The following is a 16108-nucleotide window of genomic DNA, read 5'->3' as shown; positions in this document are numbered from 1 at the left end:
TTATTATTATTATTACAACATAAGCATTTATACGCGTTCGTTCGTATTTGAAAATCGTTTTGACGCCATTTTTTGTCTCTCGTTCAAGGTGAATTCCCTTACAACTCTATCCAACGTTACGCGATTTTTTCCGAAATCATTGCGTTTTTGGTTGTTAAAAACGCCAGTTCGTGTTGCCCACGTATAACGCATGGGGTTGGAAATAATATTTTGAACCGCCAAACGCTTGAATAAGCCTAATTTTGGGTTATATCACATAACTCCGGCGTTTTTACGTAGAAAATTCGTTTTGAGCAAGTAACACGTCCTGCGACGCTAAAAACATAATTCAATTTTCGTTGATTAGGAAAAAAATCATTTCACAGAACAAATGGCACCGGTGCTGTCATATCAAATTCCAAAGAATTGCGAAATATCGACACTTTCTAGTAACATTAGATTTAATTTCTTTATAAACTTGTGGCTGTCCTGTCGTAAAACGACCATTTCGAGCCCGGCGTTTTCTCCTTATTTCCACCCCTGCGTTTTAACCGCACTGAAAACGGTTTCTACTCGATCTGCTAGCTTAAATTTCGCGCCAGTTGCAGAATTTCACCTTATTAGTCGCTTTTCAAACAAAAGTTCACCCGAAATTCGCACAAAAGCAACTTCGCTCGTTCGCAAGTTTCACCAAACCCGAATGCTCTTCTCTCCCCGACGGCTATGACGTCATTTTGATGACGTCAGCTGGTGTTTTTCCGTCGTCGCTTGTTGCGAAAGATGCAATAAGCGCGCCTTGCCCTTTCAAGGTCGTTTATCTCTCCCGCCAAGGTCAAAACGGTTTTCGCTTTTTTTTTTATACGCAGCCTCTCTCTCGATAGAACACGCTGTGACGTCACTTTCCAATTACGTCATCAAATAGTTTATCGCCCAATGAAATGGATGATTGATTCTTTATTTTGTTTTTTCAATTCTAAATGCATTTTTTGCGATCCGCACAATTTTTAATTTGCTAAAAAAGTCTAACATTAGTTTAAAATCACTATTGCCAGAACCCTGACACGATCACACAGAATTTTTACAACTTTACAAGAAATAAACTGAACCAAATATAGTGAACCTTTTTCATTTTTAATTAAATGGGTCATTTTTTGATCAAATTTGATCTTCGCGTCAGTTCTCTCGCGTCTCCTTCCCTTTTTTCCACTGGCTTTGGCGCGTTTTTTCCTTCTCTCTTTTTTCGTCTCTCTCTCTTTTATTGTCCCGAAGTGTTTTTCCGCTACTTATACTAACATGATATCGCCAAGCAGAGCGAATTGACTTTGTCTTTCGTTTTGTGACAGGGACTGAACAGGAGTGGTCATTTCAATCAATGGTCAGTTGTCAGTAGTGGTCACGCATTTTAGGGTTTAGCAGATGGCAGGGCTGATCCGTTTAAAACCAATTTCTGTGGTCGGTGGTCACTTTAGTGGTCAGTGGTCACGCATTGTAGGGTTTACCAGATAGTAAAAAGGAACTGAAAATGACTTGCTTGAGTAGTTTTTCACATAACAATGGCATATTTAAATTATTAATTTCCTATTCAAATCAGGTCGGCGGAATTTAAACAACCGGAGACTTTGATCCCCTTCCAAGTAAAACTGAAAAGCACCAAGGCTAGTATAGCCTTGCCAAATTTTCAATTTCAACCGAAAATCTTTTTTGCATCCAAAAGGCCCAAATTCTGATTTGAACCAGTTTAAGGCGGTTCTAACCGGTTTCCGTTAAAATATTCGGTTAATTACAAATAAAAAGTGAGTTTTCAAAAATTGTCAAAATTGAAAAAACACCAAAGCTATAGCCTTGCCAAATTTTCAATTTCAACGGAAAATATTTTTTGCCTCCAAAATCATTTGAACCAGTTTAAGGCGGTTCTAACCGGTTTCCGATAAAATATCCGGTTAAATAAAAATAAAAAGTGAGTTCTTTTAAAATTGTCAAAATTCGAAAAAACACCAAGTTCAACCGAAAATCTTTTTTGCCTTAAAAAGGCACAAACTCTGATTTGAACCAGTTTAAGGCGGTTCTAACCGGTTTCCGATAAAATATCCCGTTAATTACAAATAAAAAGTAATTTTTTTAAAATTGGCAAAAATCGAAAAAACACCAAGGCTATATAGCCTTGCCAAATTTTCAATTTCAACCGAAAACCTTTTTTGCCTTGAAAAGGCCCAAACTCTGATTTGAACCAGTTTAGGGCGGTTCTAACCGGTTTCCGATAAAATATCCGGTTTATTACAAATAAAAAGTGAGTTTTTCAAATTGTCAAAAATTGAAAAAACACCAAGGCTATAGCCTTGCCAAATTTTGAATTTCAACCGAAAATCTTTTTTCCATACAAAAGTCCCAAAATTCTGATTTGATCCAGTGTAAGGCGGTTCTAACCGGTTTCTGTTAAAATATCCGGTTAAATACAAATAAAAAGCGAGTTTTTCAAAATGGTCAAAAATCGAAAAAACAACAAGGCCATATTGCCAAATTGTCAATTTCAACCAAAAATCTTTTTTGCCTCAAATATCCCAAATTCAAAATTGTAAAAATCGAAAAAATACCAAGGCTGTACCCTTGCCAAATTTAAAATTTCAACGGAAAATCTTTTTGCCTCCAAAATCCCAAAATTCTGATTTGAACCAGTTTAAGGCGGTTCTAACCGGTTTCCGATAAAATATCCGGTTAATTACAAATAAAAAGTGAGTTTTTCAAATTGTTAAAATTGAAAAAACACCAAGGCTATAACCTTGCCACATTTTCAATTTCAACCGAAAATCTTTTTTGCCTCAAATATCCCAAAATCTGATTTGAACGAGTTTAAGGCGGTTCTAACCGGTTTCCGATAAAATATCCGGTTAATTGCAAATAAAAAATGAATTTTTTAAAATTGTCAAAAATCGAAAAAACAACAAGGCTATAGCCTTGCCAAACCGGTTTCTGTTAAAATATCCGGTTAAATACAAATAAAAAGCGAGTTTTTTAAAATGGTCAAAAATCGAAAAAACACCAAGGCTATGTTGCCAAATTTTCAATTTCAACCGAAAATTTGTTTTGCATCAAATAGCCCAAAATTCTGATTTGAACCAGTTCAAGGCGGTTCTAACCGGTTTCTGTTAAAATATTCGGTTAAATACAAATAAAAAGCGAGTTTTTTTTAAATGGTCAAAAATCGAAAAAACACCAAGGCCATATTGCCAAATTGTCAATTTCAACCAAAAATCTTTTTTGCCTCCAAACCCCAAATTCAAAATTGTAAAAATCGAAAAAATACCAAGGCTGTAGCCTTGCCAAATTTTCAATTTCAACGGAAAATCTTTTTGCCTCCAAAATCCCAAAATTCTGATTTGAACCAGTTTAAGGCGGTTCTAACCGGTTTCCGATAAAATATTCGGTTAAATAAAAATAAAAAGTGAGTTCTTTTAAAATTGTCAAAATTCGAAAAAACACCAAGTTCAACCGAAAATCTTTTTTGCCTCGAAAAGTCCCAAATTCTGATTTGAAACAGTTAAGGCGGTTCTAACCGGTTTCCGATAAAATATCCGGTTAATTACAAATAAAAATTGTGTTGTTTAAAATTGTCAAAAATCGAAAAAACACCAAGGCTATCCCCTTGCCAAATTTTCGATTTCAACAGAAAATCTTTTTTACCTCGAAAAGTCCCAAACTCTGATTTGAACCAGTTAAGGGCGGTTCTAATCGGTTTCCGATAAAATATCCGGTTAATTACAAATAAAAAGTGAGTTTTTCAAATTGTTAAAATTGAAAAAACACCAAGGCTATAACCTTGCCAAATTTTCAATTTCAACCGAAAATCTTTTTTGCCTCCAAAATCTCAAATTCTGATTTGAACCAGTTTAAGGCGGTTCTAACCGGTTTCCGTTAAAATATCCGGTTAATTACAAATAAAAATAATTTTTTTAAAATTGGCAAAAATCGAAAAAACACCAAGGCTATAGCCTTGTCAAATTTTCAATTTCAACCGAAAATCTTTTTTGTCTCCAAAATTCCAAAATTCTGATTTGAACCAGTTTAAGGCGGTCCTAACCGGTTTAAGTTAAAATATCCGGTTAATTACAAATAAAAAGTAATTTTTTTAAAATTGGCAAAAATCGAAAAAACACCAAGGCTATAGCCTTGCCAAATTTTCAATTTCAACCGAAAATCTTTTTTGCCTTAAAAAGGCCCAAACTCTGATTTGAACCAGTTTAGGGCGGTTCTAACCGGTTTCCGATAAAATATCCGGTTTATTACAAACAAAAAGTGAGTTTTTAAAATTGTCAAAAATTGAAAAAACACCAAGGCTATAGCCTTGCCAAATTTTGAATTTCAACCGAAAATCTTTTTTCCATACAAAAGTCCCAAAATTCTGATTTGATCCAGTTTAAGGCAGTTCTAACCGGTTTCCGTTAAAATATCCGGTTAATTACAAATAAAAAGTACTCTGATTTGAACCAGTTTAGGGCGGTTCTAACCGGTTTTCGTTAAAATATTCGGTTAATTACAGATAAAAAGTGAGTTTTCAAAATTTTAAAAATCGAAAAAACACCAAGGCCACAGCCTTGCCTAATTTTCAGTTTCAACGGAAAATCTTTTTTGCCTCCAACATCCCAAAATTCTGATTTGAACCAGTTTAAGGCGGTTCTAACCGGTTTCTGTTAAAATATCCGGTTAATTACAAATGAAAAGTGAGTTTTCAAAAATTGTCAAAATTGAAAAAACACCAAGGCTATAGCCTTGCCAAATTTTCAATTTCAAACGAAAATCTGTTTTGACTCCAAAATCCCAAAATTCTGATTTGAACCAGTTTAAGGCGGTTCTAACCGGTTTCCGATAAAATATCCGGTTAATTACAAATAAAAAATGAGTTTTTTAAAATTCTCAAAAATCGAAAAAATAACAAGGCTATAGCCTTGCCACATTTTCAATTTCAACCGAAAATCTTTTTTGCCTCAAATATCCCAAAATTTGATTTGAACCAGTTTAAGGCGGTTCTAACCGGTTTCCGATAAAATATCCGGTTAATTACAAATAAAAAAGAAAAACAACAAGGCCATATTGCCAAATTTTCAATTTCAACCGAAAATTTTTTTGCATCAAATAGCCCAAAATTCTGATTTGAACCAGTTCAAGGCGGTTCTAACCGGTTTCCGATAAAATATCCGCTTAATTACAAATAAAAAGTGAGTTGTTTAAAATTGTCAAAAATCGAAAAAACACCAAGGCTGTAGCCATTGCCAAATTGTCAATTTCAACCGAAAATCTTTTTTGCCTCCAAAATCCCAAATTCTGATTTGAACCAGTTTAAGGCGGTTCTAACCGGTTTCCGATAAAATATCCGGTTAAATAAAAATAAAAAGTGAGTTCTTTTAAAATTGTCAAAATTCGAAAAAACACCAAGTTCAACCGAAAATCTTTTTTGCCTTAAAAAGGCACAAACTCTGATTTGAACCAGTTTAAGGCGGTTCTAACCGGTTTCCGATAAAATATCCCGTTAATTACAAATAAAAAGTAATTTTTTTAAAATTGGCAAAAATCGAAAAAACACCAAGGCTATATAGCCTTGCCAAATTTTCAATTTCAACCGAAAACCTTTTTTGCCTTGAAAAGGCCCAAACTCTGATTTGAACCAGTTTAGGGCGGTTCTAACCGGTTTCCGATAAAATATCCGGTTTATTACAAATAAAAAGTGAGTTTTTCAAATTGTCAAAAATTGAAAAAACACCAAGGCTATAGCCTTGCCAAATTTTGAATTTCAACCGAAAATCTTTTTTCCATACAAAAGTCCCAAAATTCTGATTTGATCCAGTGTAAGGCGGTTCTAGCCGGTTTCTGTTAAAATATCCGGTTAAATACAAATAAAAAGCGAGTTTTTTAAAATGGTCAAAAATCGAAAAAACACCAAGGCCATATTGCCAAATTGTCAATTTCAACCGAAAATCTTTTTTGCCTCCAAAATCCCAAATTCCGATTTGAACTAGTTTAAGGCGGTTCTAACCGGTTTCCGATAAAATATCCGGTTAAATAAAAATAAAAAGTGAGTTCTTTTAAAATTGTCAAAATTCGAAAAAACACCAAGTTCAACCGAAAATCTTTTTTGCCTTGAAAAGGCACAAATTCTGATTTGAACCAGTTTAAGGCGGTTCTAACCGGTTTCCGATAAAATATCCCGTTAATTACAAATAAAAATTGAGTTGTTTAAAATTGTCAAAAATCGAAAAAACACCAAGGCTATCATCCCCTTGCCAAATTTTCAATTTCAACCGGAAATCTATTTTGCCTCCAAAATCCCAAAATTGTGATTTGAACCAGTTTAAGGCGGTTCTAACCGGTTTCCGACAAAATATCCGGTTAAATGCAAATAAAAAGTGAGTTTTTTTAAATTGTCAAAAATCGAAAAAACACCAAGGCTATCCCCTTGCCAAATTTTCAATTTCAACCGAAAATCTTTTTTGCCTCGAAAAGGCCCAAACTCTGATTTGAACCAGTTTAGGGCGGTTCTAACCGGTTTCCGATAAAATATCCGGTTTATTACAAACAAAAAGTGAGTTTTTCAAATTGTCAAAAATTGAAAAAACACCAAGGCTATAGCCTTGCCAAATTTTCAATTTCAACCGAAAATCTTTTTTCCATACAAAAGTCCCAAAATTCTGATTTGATCCAGTTTAAGGCGGTTCTAACCGGTTTCCGTTAAAATATCCGGTTAATTACAAATAAAAAGTACTCTGATTTGAACCAGTTTAGGGCGGTTCTAACCGGTTTTCGTTAAAATATTCGGTTAATTACAAATAAAAAGTGAGTTTTCAAAATTTTAAAAATCGAAAAAACACCAAGGCCACAGCCTTGCCACATTTTCAATTTCAACCGAAAATCTTTTTTGCCTCAAATATCCCAAAATTTGATTTGAACCAGTTTAAGGCGGTTCTAACCGGTTTCCGATAAAATATCCGGTTAATTACAAATAAAAAATGAGTTTTTTAAAATTGTCAAAATCGAAAAAACAACAAGGCCATATTGCCAAATTTTCAATTTCAACCGAAAATTTTTTTGCATCAAATAGCCCAAAATTCTGATTTGAACCAGTTCAAGGCGGTTCTAACCGGTTTCCGATAAAATATCCGCTTAATTACAAATAAAAAGTGAGTTGTTTAAAATTGTCAAAAATCGAAAAAACACCAAGGCTATCCCCTTGCCAAATTGTCAATTTCAACCGAAAATCTTTTTTGCCTCCAAAATCCCAAATTCTGATTTGAACCAGTTTAAGGCGGTTCTAACCGGTTTCCGATAAAATATCCGGTTAAATAAAAATAAAAAGTGAGTTCTTTTAAAATTGTCAAAATTCGAAAAAACACCAACTTCAACCGAAAATCTTTTTTGCCTTAAAAAGGCACAAACTCTGATTTGAACCAGTTTAAGGCGGTTCTAACCGGTTTCCGATAAAATATCCCGTTAATTACAAATAAAAAGTAATTTTTTTAAAATTGGCAAAAATCGAAAAAACACCAAGGCTATAGCCTTGCCAAATTTTCAATTTCAACCGAAAACCTTTTTTGCCTTGAAAAGGCACAAACTCTGATTTGAACCAGTTTAAGGCGGTTCTAACCGGTTTCCGATAAAATATCCCGTTAATTACAAATAAAAATTGAGTTGTTTAAAATTGTCAAAAATCGAAAAAACAACAAGGCTATAGCCTTGCCAAACCGGTTTCTGTTAAAATATCCGGTTAAATACAAATAAAAAGCGAGTTTTTTAAAATGGTCAAAAATCGAAAAAACACCAAGGCTATGTTGCCAAATTTTCAATTTCAACCGAAAATTTGTTTTGCATCAAATAGCCCAAAATTCTGATTTGAACCAGTTCAAGGCGGTTCTAACCGGTTTCTGTTAAAATATTCGGTTAAATACAAATAAAAAGCGAGTTTTTTTTAAATGGTCAAAAATCGAAAAAACACCAAGGCCATATTGCCAAATTGTCAATTTCAACCAAAAATCTTTTTTGCCTCCAAACCCCAAATTCAAAATTGTAAAAATCGAAAAAATACCAAGGCTGTAGCCTTGCCAAATTTTCAATTTCAACGGAAAATCTTTTTGCCTCCAAAATCCCAAAATTCTGATTTGAACCAGTTTAAGGCGGTTCTAACCGGTTTCCGATAAAATATTCGGTTAAATAAAAATAAAAAGTGAGTTCTTTTAAAATTGTCAAAATTCGAAAAAACACCAAGTTCAACCGAAAATCTTTTTTGCCTCGAAAAGTCCCAAATTCTGATTTGAAACAGTTAAGGCGGTTCTAACCGGTTTCCGATAAAATATCCGGTTAATTACAAATAAAAATTGTGTTGTTTAAAATTGTCAAAAATCGAAAAAACACCAAGGCTATCCCCTTGCCAAATTTTCAATTTCAACAGAAAATCTTTTTTGCCTCGAAAAGTCCCAAACTCTGATTTGAACCAGTTAAGGGAGGTTCTAATCGGTTTCCGATAAAATATCCGGTTAATTACAAATAAAAAGTGAGTTTTTCAAATTGTTAAAATTGAAAAAACACCAAGGCTATAACCTTGCCAAATTTTCAATTTCAACCGAAAATCTTTTTTGCCTCCAAAATCTCAAATTCTGATTTGAACCAGTTTAAGGCGGTTCTAACCGGTTTCCGTTAAAATATCCGGTTAATTACAAATAAAAATAATTTTTTTAAAATTGGCAAAAATCGAAAAAACACCAAGGCTATAGCCTTGTCAAATTTTCAATTTCAACCGAAAATCTTTTTTGTCTCCAAAATTCCAAAATTCTGATTTGAACCAGTTTAAGGCGGTCCTAACCGGTTTAAGTTAAAATATCCGGTTAATTACAAATAAAAAGTAATTTTTTTAAAATTGGCAAAAATCGAAAAAACACCAAGGCTATAGCCTTGCCAAATTTTCAATTTCAACCGAAAATCTTTTTTGCCTTAAAAAGGCCCAAACTCTGATTTGAACCAGTTTAGGGCGGTTCTAACCGGTTTCCGATAAAATATCCGGTTTATTACAAACAAAAAGTGAGTTTTTCAAATTGTCAAAAATTGAAAAAACACCAAGGCTATAGCCTTGCCAAATTTTCAATTTCAACCGAAAATCTTTTTTCCATACAAAAGTCCCAAAATTCTGATTTGATCCAGTTTAAGGCGGTTCTAACCGGTTTCCGTTAAAATATCCGGTTAATTACAAATAAAAAGTACTCTGATTTGAACCAGTTTAGGGCGGTTCTAACCGGTTTTCGTTAAAATATTCGGTTAATTACAAATAAAAAGTGAGTTTTCAAAATTTTAAAAATCGAAAAAACACCAAGGCCACAGCCTTGCCTAATTTTCAGTTTCAACGGAAAATCTTTTTTGCCTCCAACATCCCAAAATTCTGATTTGAACCAGTTTAAGGCGGTTCTAACCGGTTTCCGTTAAAATATTCGGTTAATTACAAATAAAAAGTGAGTTTTCAAAAATTGTCAAAATTGAAAAAACACCAAGGCTATAGCCTTGCCAAATTTTCAATTTCAACCGAAAATCTTTTTTGCCTCAAATATCCCAAAATTTGATTTGAACCAGTTTAAGGCGGTTCTAACCGGTTTCCGATAAAATATCCGGTTAATTACAAATAAAAAATGAGTTTTTCAAAAATTGTCAAAATCGAAAAAACAACAAGGCCATATTGCCAAATTTTCAATTTCAACCGAAAATTTTTTTGCATCAAATAGCCCAAAATTCTGATTTGAACCAGTTTAAGGCGGTTCTAACCGGTTTCCGATAAAATATCCGCTTAATTACAAATAAAAAGTGAGTTGTTTAAAATTGTCAAAAATCGAAAAAACACCAAGGCTATTCCCCTTGCCAAATTGTCAATTTCAACCGAAAATCTTTTTTGCCTCCAAAATCCCAAATTCTGATTTGAACCAGTTTAAGGCGGTTCTAACCGGTTTCCGATAAAATATCCGGTTAAATAAAAATAAAAAGTGAGTTCTTTTAAAATTGTCAAAATTCGAAAAAACACCAAGTTCAACCGAAAATCTTTTTTGCCTTAAAAAGGCACAAACTCTGATTTGAACCAGTTTAAGACGGTTCTAACCGGTTTCCGATAAAATATCCCGTTAATTACAAATAAAAAGTAATTTTTTTAAAATTGGCAAAAATCGAAAAAACACCAAGGCTATATAGCCTTGCCAAATTTTCAATTTCAACCGAAAACCTTTTTTGCCTTGAAAAGGCCCAAACCCTGATTTGAACCAGTTTAGGGCGGTTCTAACCGGTTTCCGATAAAATATCCGGTTTATTACAAATAAAAAGTGAGTTTTTCAAATTGTCAAAAATTGAAAAAACACCAAGGCTATAGCCTTGCCAAATTTTGAATTTCAACCGAAAATCTTTTTTCCATACAAAAGTCCCAAAATTCTGATTTGATCCAGTGTAAGGCGGTTCTAACCGGTTTCTGTTAAAATATCCGGTTAAATACAAATAAAAAGCGAGTTTTTTAAAATGGTCAAAAATCGAAAAAACAACAAGGCCATATTGCCAAATTGTCAATTTCAACCAAAAATCTTTTTTGCCTCAAATATCCCAAATTCAAAATTGTAAAAATCGAAAAAATACCAAGGCTGTACCCTTGCCAAATTTAAAATTTCAACGGAAAATCTTTTTGCCTCCAAAATCCCAAAATTCTGATTTGAACCAGTTTAAGGCGGTTCTAACCGGTTTCCGATAAAATATCCGGTTAATTACAAATAAAAAGTGAGTTTTTCAAATTGTTAAAATTGAAAAAACACCAAGGCTATAACCTTGCCACATTTTCAATTTCAACCGAAAATCTTTTTTGCCTCAAATATCCCAAAATCTGATTTGAACGAGTTTAAGGCGGTTCTAACCGGTTTCCGATAAAATATCCGGTTAATTGCAAATAAAAAATGAATTTTTTAAAATTGTCAAAAATCGAAAAAACAACAAGGCTATAGCCTTGCCAAACCGGTTTCTGTTAAAATATCCGGTTAAATACAAATAAAAAGCGAGTTTTTTAAAATGGTCAAAAATCGAAAAAACACCAAGGCTATGTTGCCAAATTTTCAATTTCAACCGAAAATTTGTTTTGCATCAAATAGCCCAAAATTCTGATTTGAACCAGTTCAAGGCGGTTCTAACCGGTTTCTGTTAAAATATTCGGTTAAATACAAATAAAAAGCGAGTTTTTTTTAAATGGTCAAAAATCGAAAAAACACCAAGGCCATATTGCCAAATTGTCAATTTCAACCAAAAATCTTTTTTGCCTCCAAACCCCAAATTCAAAATTGTAAAAATCGAAAAAATACCAAGGCTGTAGCCTTGCCAAATTTTCAATTTCAACGGAAAATCTTTTTGCCTCCAAAATCCCAAAATTCTGATTTGAACCAGTTTAAGGCGGTTCTAACCGGTTTCCGATAAAATATTCGGTTAAATAAAAATAAAAAGTGAGTTCTTTTAAAATTGTCAAAATTCGAAAAAACACCAAGTTCAACCGAAAATCTTTTTTGCCTCGAAAAGTCCCAAATTCTGATTTGAAACAGTTAAGGCGGTTCTAACCGGTTTCCGATAAAATATCCGGTTAATTACAAATAAAAATTGTGTTGTTTAAAATTGTCAAAAATCGAAAAAACACCAAGGCTATCCCCTTGCCAAATTTTCAATTTCAACAGAAAATCTTTTTTGCCTCGAAAAGTCCCAAACTCTGATTTGAACCAGTTAAGGGCGGTTCTAATCGGTTTCCGATAAAATATCCGGTTAATTACAAATAAAAAGTGAGTTTTTCAAATTGTTAAAATTGAAAAAACACCAAGGCTATAACCTTGCCAAATTTTCAATTTCAACCGAAAATCTTTTTTGCCTCCAAAATCTCAAATTCTGATTTGAACCAGTTTAAGGCGGTTCTAACCGGTTTCCGTTAAAATATCCGGTTAATTACAAATAAAAATAATTTTTTTAAAATTGGCAAAAATCGAAAAAACACCAAGGCTATAGCCTTGTCAAATTTTCAATTTCAACCGAAAATCTTTTTTGTCTCCAAAATTCCAAAATTCTGATTTGAACCAGTTTAAGGCGGTCCTAACCGGTTTAAGTTAAAATATCCGGTTAATTACAAATAAAAAGTAATTTTTTTAAAATTGGCAAAAATCGAAAAAACACCAAGGCTATAGCCTTGCCAAATTTTCAATTTCAACCGAAAATCTTTTTTGCCTTAAAAAGGCCCAAACTCTGATTTGAACCAGTTTAGGGCGGTTCTAACCGGTTTCCGATAAAATATCCGGTTTATTACAAACAAAAAGTGAGTTTTTAAAATTGTCAAAAATTGAAAAAACACCAAGGCTATAGCCTTGCCAAATTTTGAATTTCAACCGAAAATCTTTTTTCCATACAAAAGTCCCAAAATTCTGATTTGATCCAGTATAAGGCAGTTCTAACCGGTTTCCGTTAAAATATCCGGTTAATTACAAATAAAAAGTACTCTGATTTGAACCAGTTTAGGGCGGTTCTAACCGGTTTTCGTTAAAATATTCGGTTAATTACAAATAAAAAGTGAGTTTTCAAAATTTTAAAAATCGAAAAAACACCAAGGCCACAGCCTTGCCTAATTTTCAGTTTCAACGGAAAATCTTTTTTGCCTCCAACATCCCAAAATTCTGATTTGAACCAGTTTAAGGCGGTTCTAACCGGTTTCTGTTAAAATATCCGGTTAATTACAAATAAAAAGTGAGTTTTCAAAAATTGTCAAAATTGAAAAAACACCAAGGCTATAGCCTTGCCAAATTTTCAATTTCAAACGAAAATCTGTTTTGACTCCAAAATCCCAAAATTCTGATTTGAACCAGTTTAAGGCGGTTCTAACCGGTTTCCGATAAAATATCCGGTTAATTACAAATAAAAAATGAGTTTTTTAAAATTCTCAAAAATCGAAAAAATAACAAGGCTATAGCCTTGCCACATTTTCAATTTCAACCGAAAATCTTTTTTGCCTCAAATATCCCAAAATTTGATTTGAACCAGTTTAAGGCGGTTCTAACCGGTTTCCGATAAAATATCCGGTTAATTACAAATAAAAAATGAGTTTTTTAAAATTGTCAAAATCGAAAAAACAACAAGGCCATATTGCCAAATTTTCAATTTCAACCGAAAATCTTTTTTGCCTTAAAAAGGCCCAAACTCTGATTTGAACCAGTTTAGGGCGGTTCTAACTGGTTTCCGATAAAATATCCGGTTAATTACAAATAAAAAGTATTTTTTTTCAAATTGTCAAAAATTGAAAAAACACCAAGGCTATAGCCTTGCCAAATTTTCAATTTCAACCGAAAATCTTTTTTGCATCCAAAAGGCCCAAATTCTGATTTGAACCAGTTTAAGGCGGTTCTAACCGGTTTAAGTTAAAATATCCGGTTAATTACAAATAAAAAGTATTTTTTTTTAAATTGGCAAAAATCGAAAAAACACCAAGGCTATAGCCTGGCCAAATTTGGAATTTCAACCTAAAATCTTTTTTCCAAACAAAAATCCCAAAATTCTGATTTGATCCAGTTTAAGGCGGTTCTAACCGGTTTCTGTTAAAATATCCTGTAAAATACAAATAAAAAGCGAGTTTTTTAAAATGGTCAAAAATCGAAAAAACACCAAGGCCATATTGCCAAATTTTCAATTTCAACCGAAAATTTTTTTGCATCAAATAGCCCAAAATTCTGATTTGAACCAGTTCAAGGCGGTTCTAACCGGTTTCCGATAAAATATCCGGTTAATTACAAATAAAAAGTATTTTTTTTTAAATTGGCAAAAATCGAAAAAACACCAAGGCTATAGCCTGGCCAAATTTGGAATTTCAACCTAAAATCTTTTTTCCAAACAAAAATCCCAAAATTCTGATTTGATCCAGTTTAAGGCGGTTCTAACCGGTTTCTGTTAAAATATCCTGTAAAATACAAATAAAAAGCGAGTTTTTTAAAATGGTCAAAAATCGAAAAAACACCAAGGCCATATTGCCAAATTTTCAATTTCAACCGAAAATTTTTTTGCATCAAATAGCCCAAAATTCTGATTTGAACCAGTTCAAGGCGGTTCTAACCGGTTTCCGATAAAATATCCGCTTAATTACAAATAAAAAGTGAGTTGTTTAAAATTGTCAAAAATCGAAAAAACACCAAGGCTATATTGCCAAATTTTCAATTTCAACCGAAAATTTGTTTTGCATCAAATAGCCCAAAATTCTGATTTGAACCTGTTCAAGGCGGTTCTAACCGGTTTCCGATAAAATATCCGCTTAATTACAAATAAAAAGTGAGTTTTCCAAATTGTAAAAATCGAAAAAATACCAAGGCTGTATTGAGTTGTTTAAAATTGTCAAAAATCGAAAAAACACCAAGGCTATCATCCCCTTGCCAAATTTTCAATTTCAACCGGAAATCTATTTTGCCTCCAAAATCCCAAAATTGTGATTTGAACCAGTTTAAGGCGGTTCTAACCGGTTTCCGACAAAATATCCGGTTAAATGCAAATAAAAAGTGAGTTTTTTTAAAATTGTCAAAAATTGAAAAAACACCAAGGCTATCGCCTTGCCAAATTTTCAATTTCAACCGAAAATCTTTTTTGCCTTAAAAAGGCCCAAACTCTGATTTGAACCAGTTTAGGGCGGTTCTAACTGGTTTCCGATAAAATATCCGGTTAATTACAAATAAAAAGTGACTTTTTCAAATTGTCAAAAATTGAAAAAACACCAAGGCCAAATTTTCAATTTCAACCGAAAATCTTTTTTGCATCCAAAAGGCCCAAATTCTGATTTGAACCAGTTTAAGGCGGTTCTAACCGGTTTAAGTTAAAATATCCGGTTAATTACAAATAAAAAGTATTTTTTTTGAAATTGGCAAAAATCGAAAAAACACCAAGGCTATAGCCTTGCCAAATTTTCACTTTCAACGGAAAATCTTTTTGCCTCCAAAATCCCGAAATTCTGATTTGAACCAGTTTAAGGCGGTTCTAACCGGTTTCCGATAAAATATCCGGTTAATTACAAATAAAAAATGAGTTTTTTTAAATTGTCAAAAATCGAAAAAACAACAAGGCTATAGCCTTGCCACATTTTCAATTTCAACCGAAAATCTTTTTTGCCTCAAATATCCCAAAATCTGATTTGAACGAGTTTAAGGCGGTTCTAACCGGTTTCCGATAAAATATCCGGTTAATTACAAATAAAAAATGAATTTTTTAAAATTGTTAAAAATCGAAAAAACAACAAGGCTATAGCCTTGCCAAATTTTGAATTTCAACCGAAAATCTTTTTTCCATACAAAAGTCCCAAAAGTCTGATTTGATCCAGTGTAAGGCGGTTCTAACCGGTTTCTGTTAAAATATCCGGTTTAATACAAATAAAAAGCGAGTTTTTTAAAATGGTCAAAAATCGAAAAAACACCAAGGCTATATTGCCAAATTTTCAATTTCAACCGAAAATTTGTTTTGCATCAAATAGCCCAAAATTCTGATTTGAACCAGTTCAAGGCGGTTCTAACCGGTTTCCGATAAAATATCCGCTTAATTACAAATAAAAAGTGAGTTTTCCAAATTGTAAAAATCGAAAAAATACCAAGGCTGTAGCCTTGCCAAATTTTCAATTTCAACGGAAAATCTTTTTGCCTCCAAAATCCCGAAATTCTGATTTGAACCAGTTTAAGGCGGTTCTAACCGGTTTCCGATAAAATATCCGGTTAATTACAAATAAAAAATGAGTTTTTTTAAATTGTCAAAAATCGAAAAAACAACAAGGCTATAGCCTTGCCAAATTTTGAATTTCAACCGAAAATCTTTTTTCCATACAAAAGTCCCAAAAGTCTGATTTGATCCAGTGTAAGGCGGTTCTAACCGGTTTCTGTTAAAATATCCGGTTTAATACAAATAAAAAGCGAGTTTTTTAAAATGGTCAAAAATCGAAAAAACACCAAGGCTATATTGCCAAATTTTCAATTTCAACCGAAAATTTGTTTTGCATCAAATAGCCCAAAATTCTGATTTGAACCAGTTCAAGGCGGTTCTAACCGGTTTCCGATAAAATATCCGCTTAATTACAAATAAAAAGTGAGTTTTC

This window comes from Ascidiella aspersa, chromosome 3, assembly GCF_963924565.1.
Source record: "Ascidiella aspersa chromosome 3, kaAscAspe10.2, whole genome shotgun sequence".
Classification (NCBI taxonomy): Eukaryota; Metazoa; Chordata; class Ascidiacea; order Phlebobranchia; family Ascidiidae; genus Ascidiella; species Ascidiella aspersa.
The sequence above is the reverse complement of the archived record's forward strand: the minus strand, read 5'-3'. Positions refer to the sequence as shown.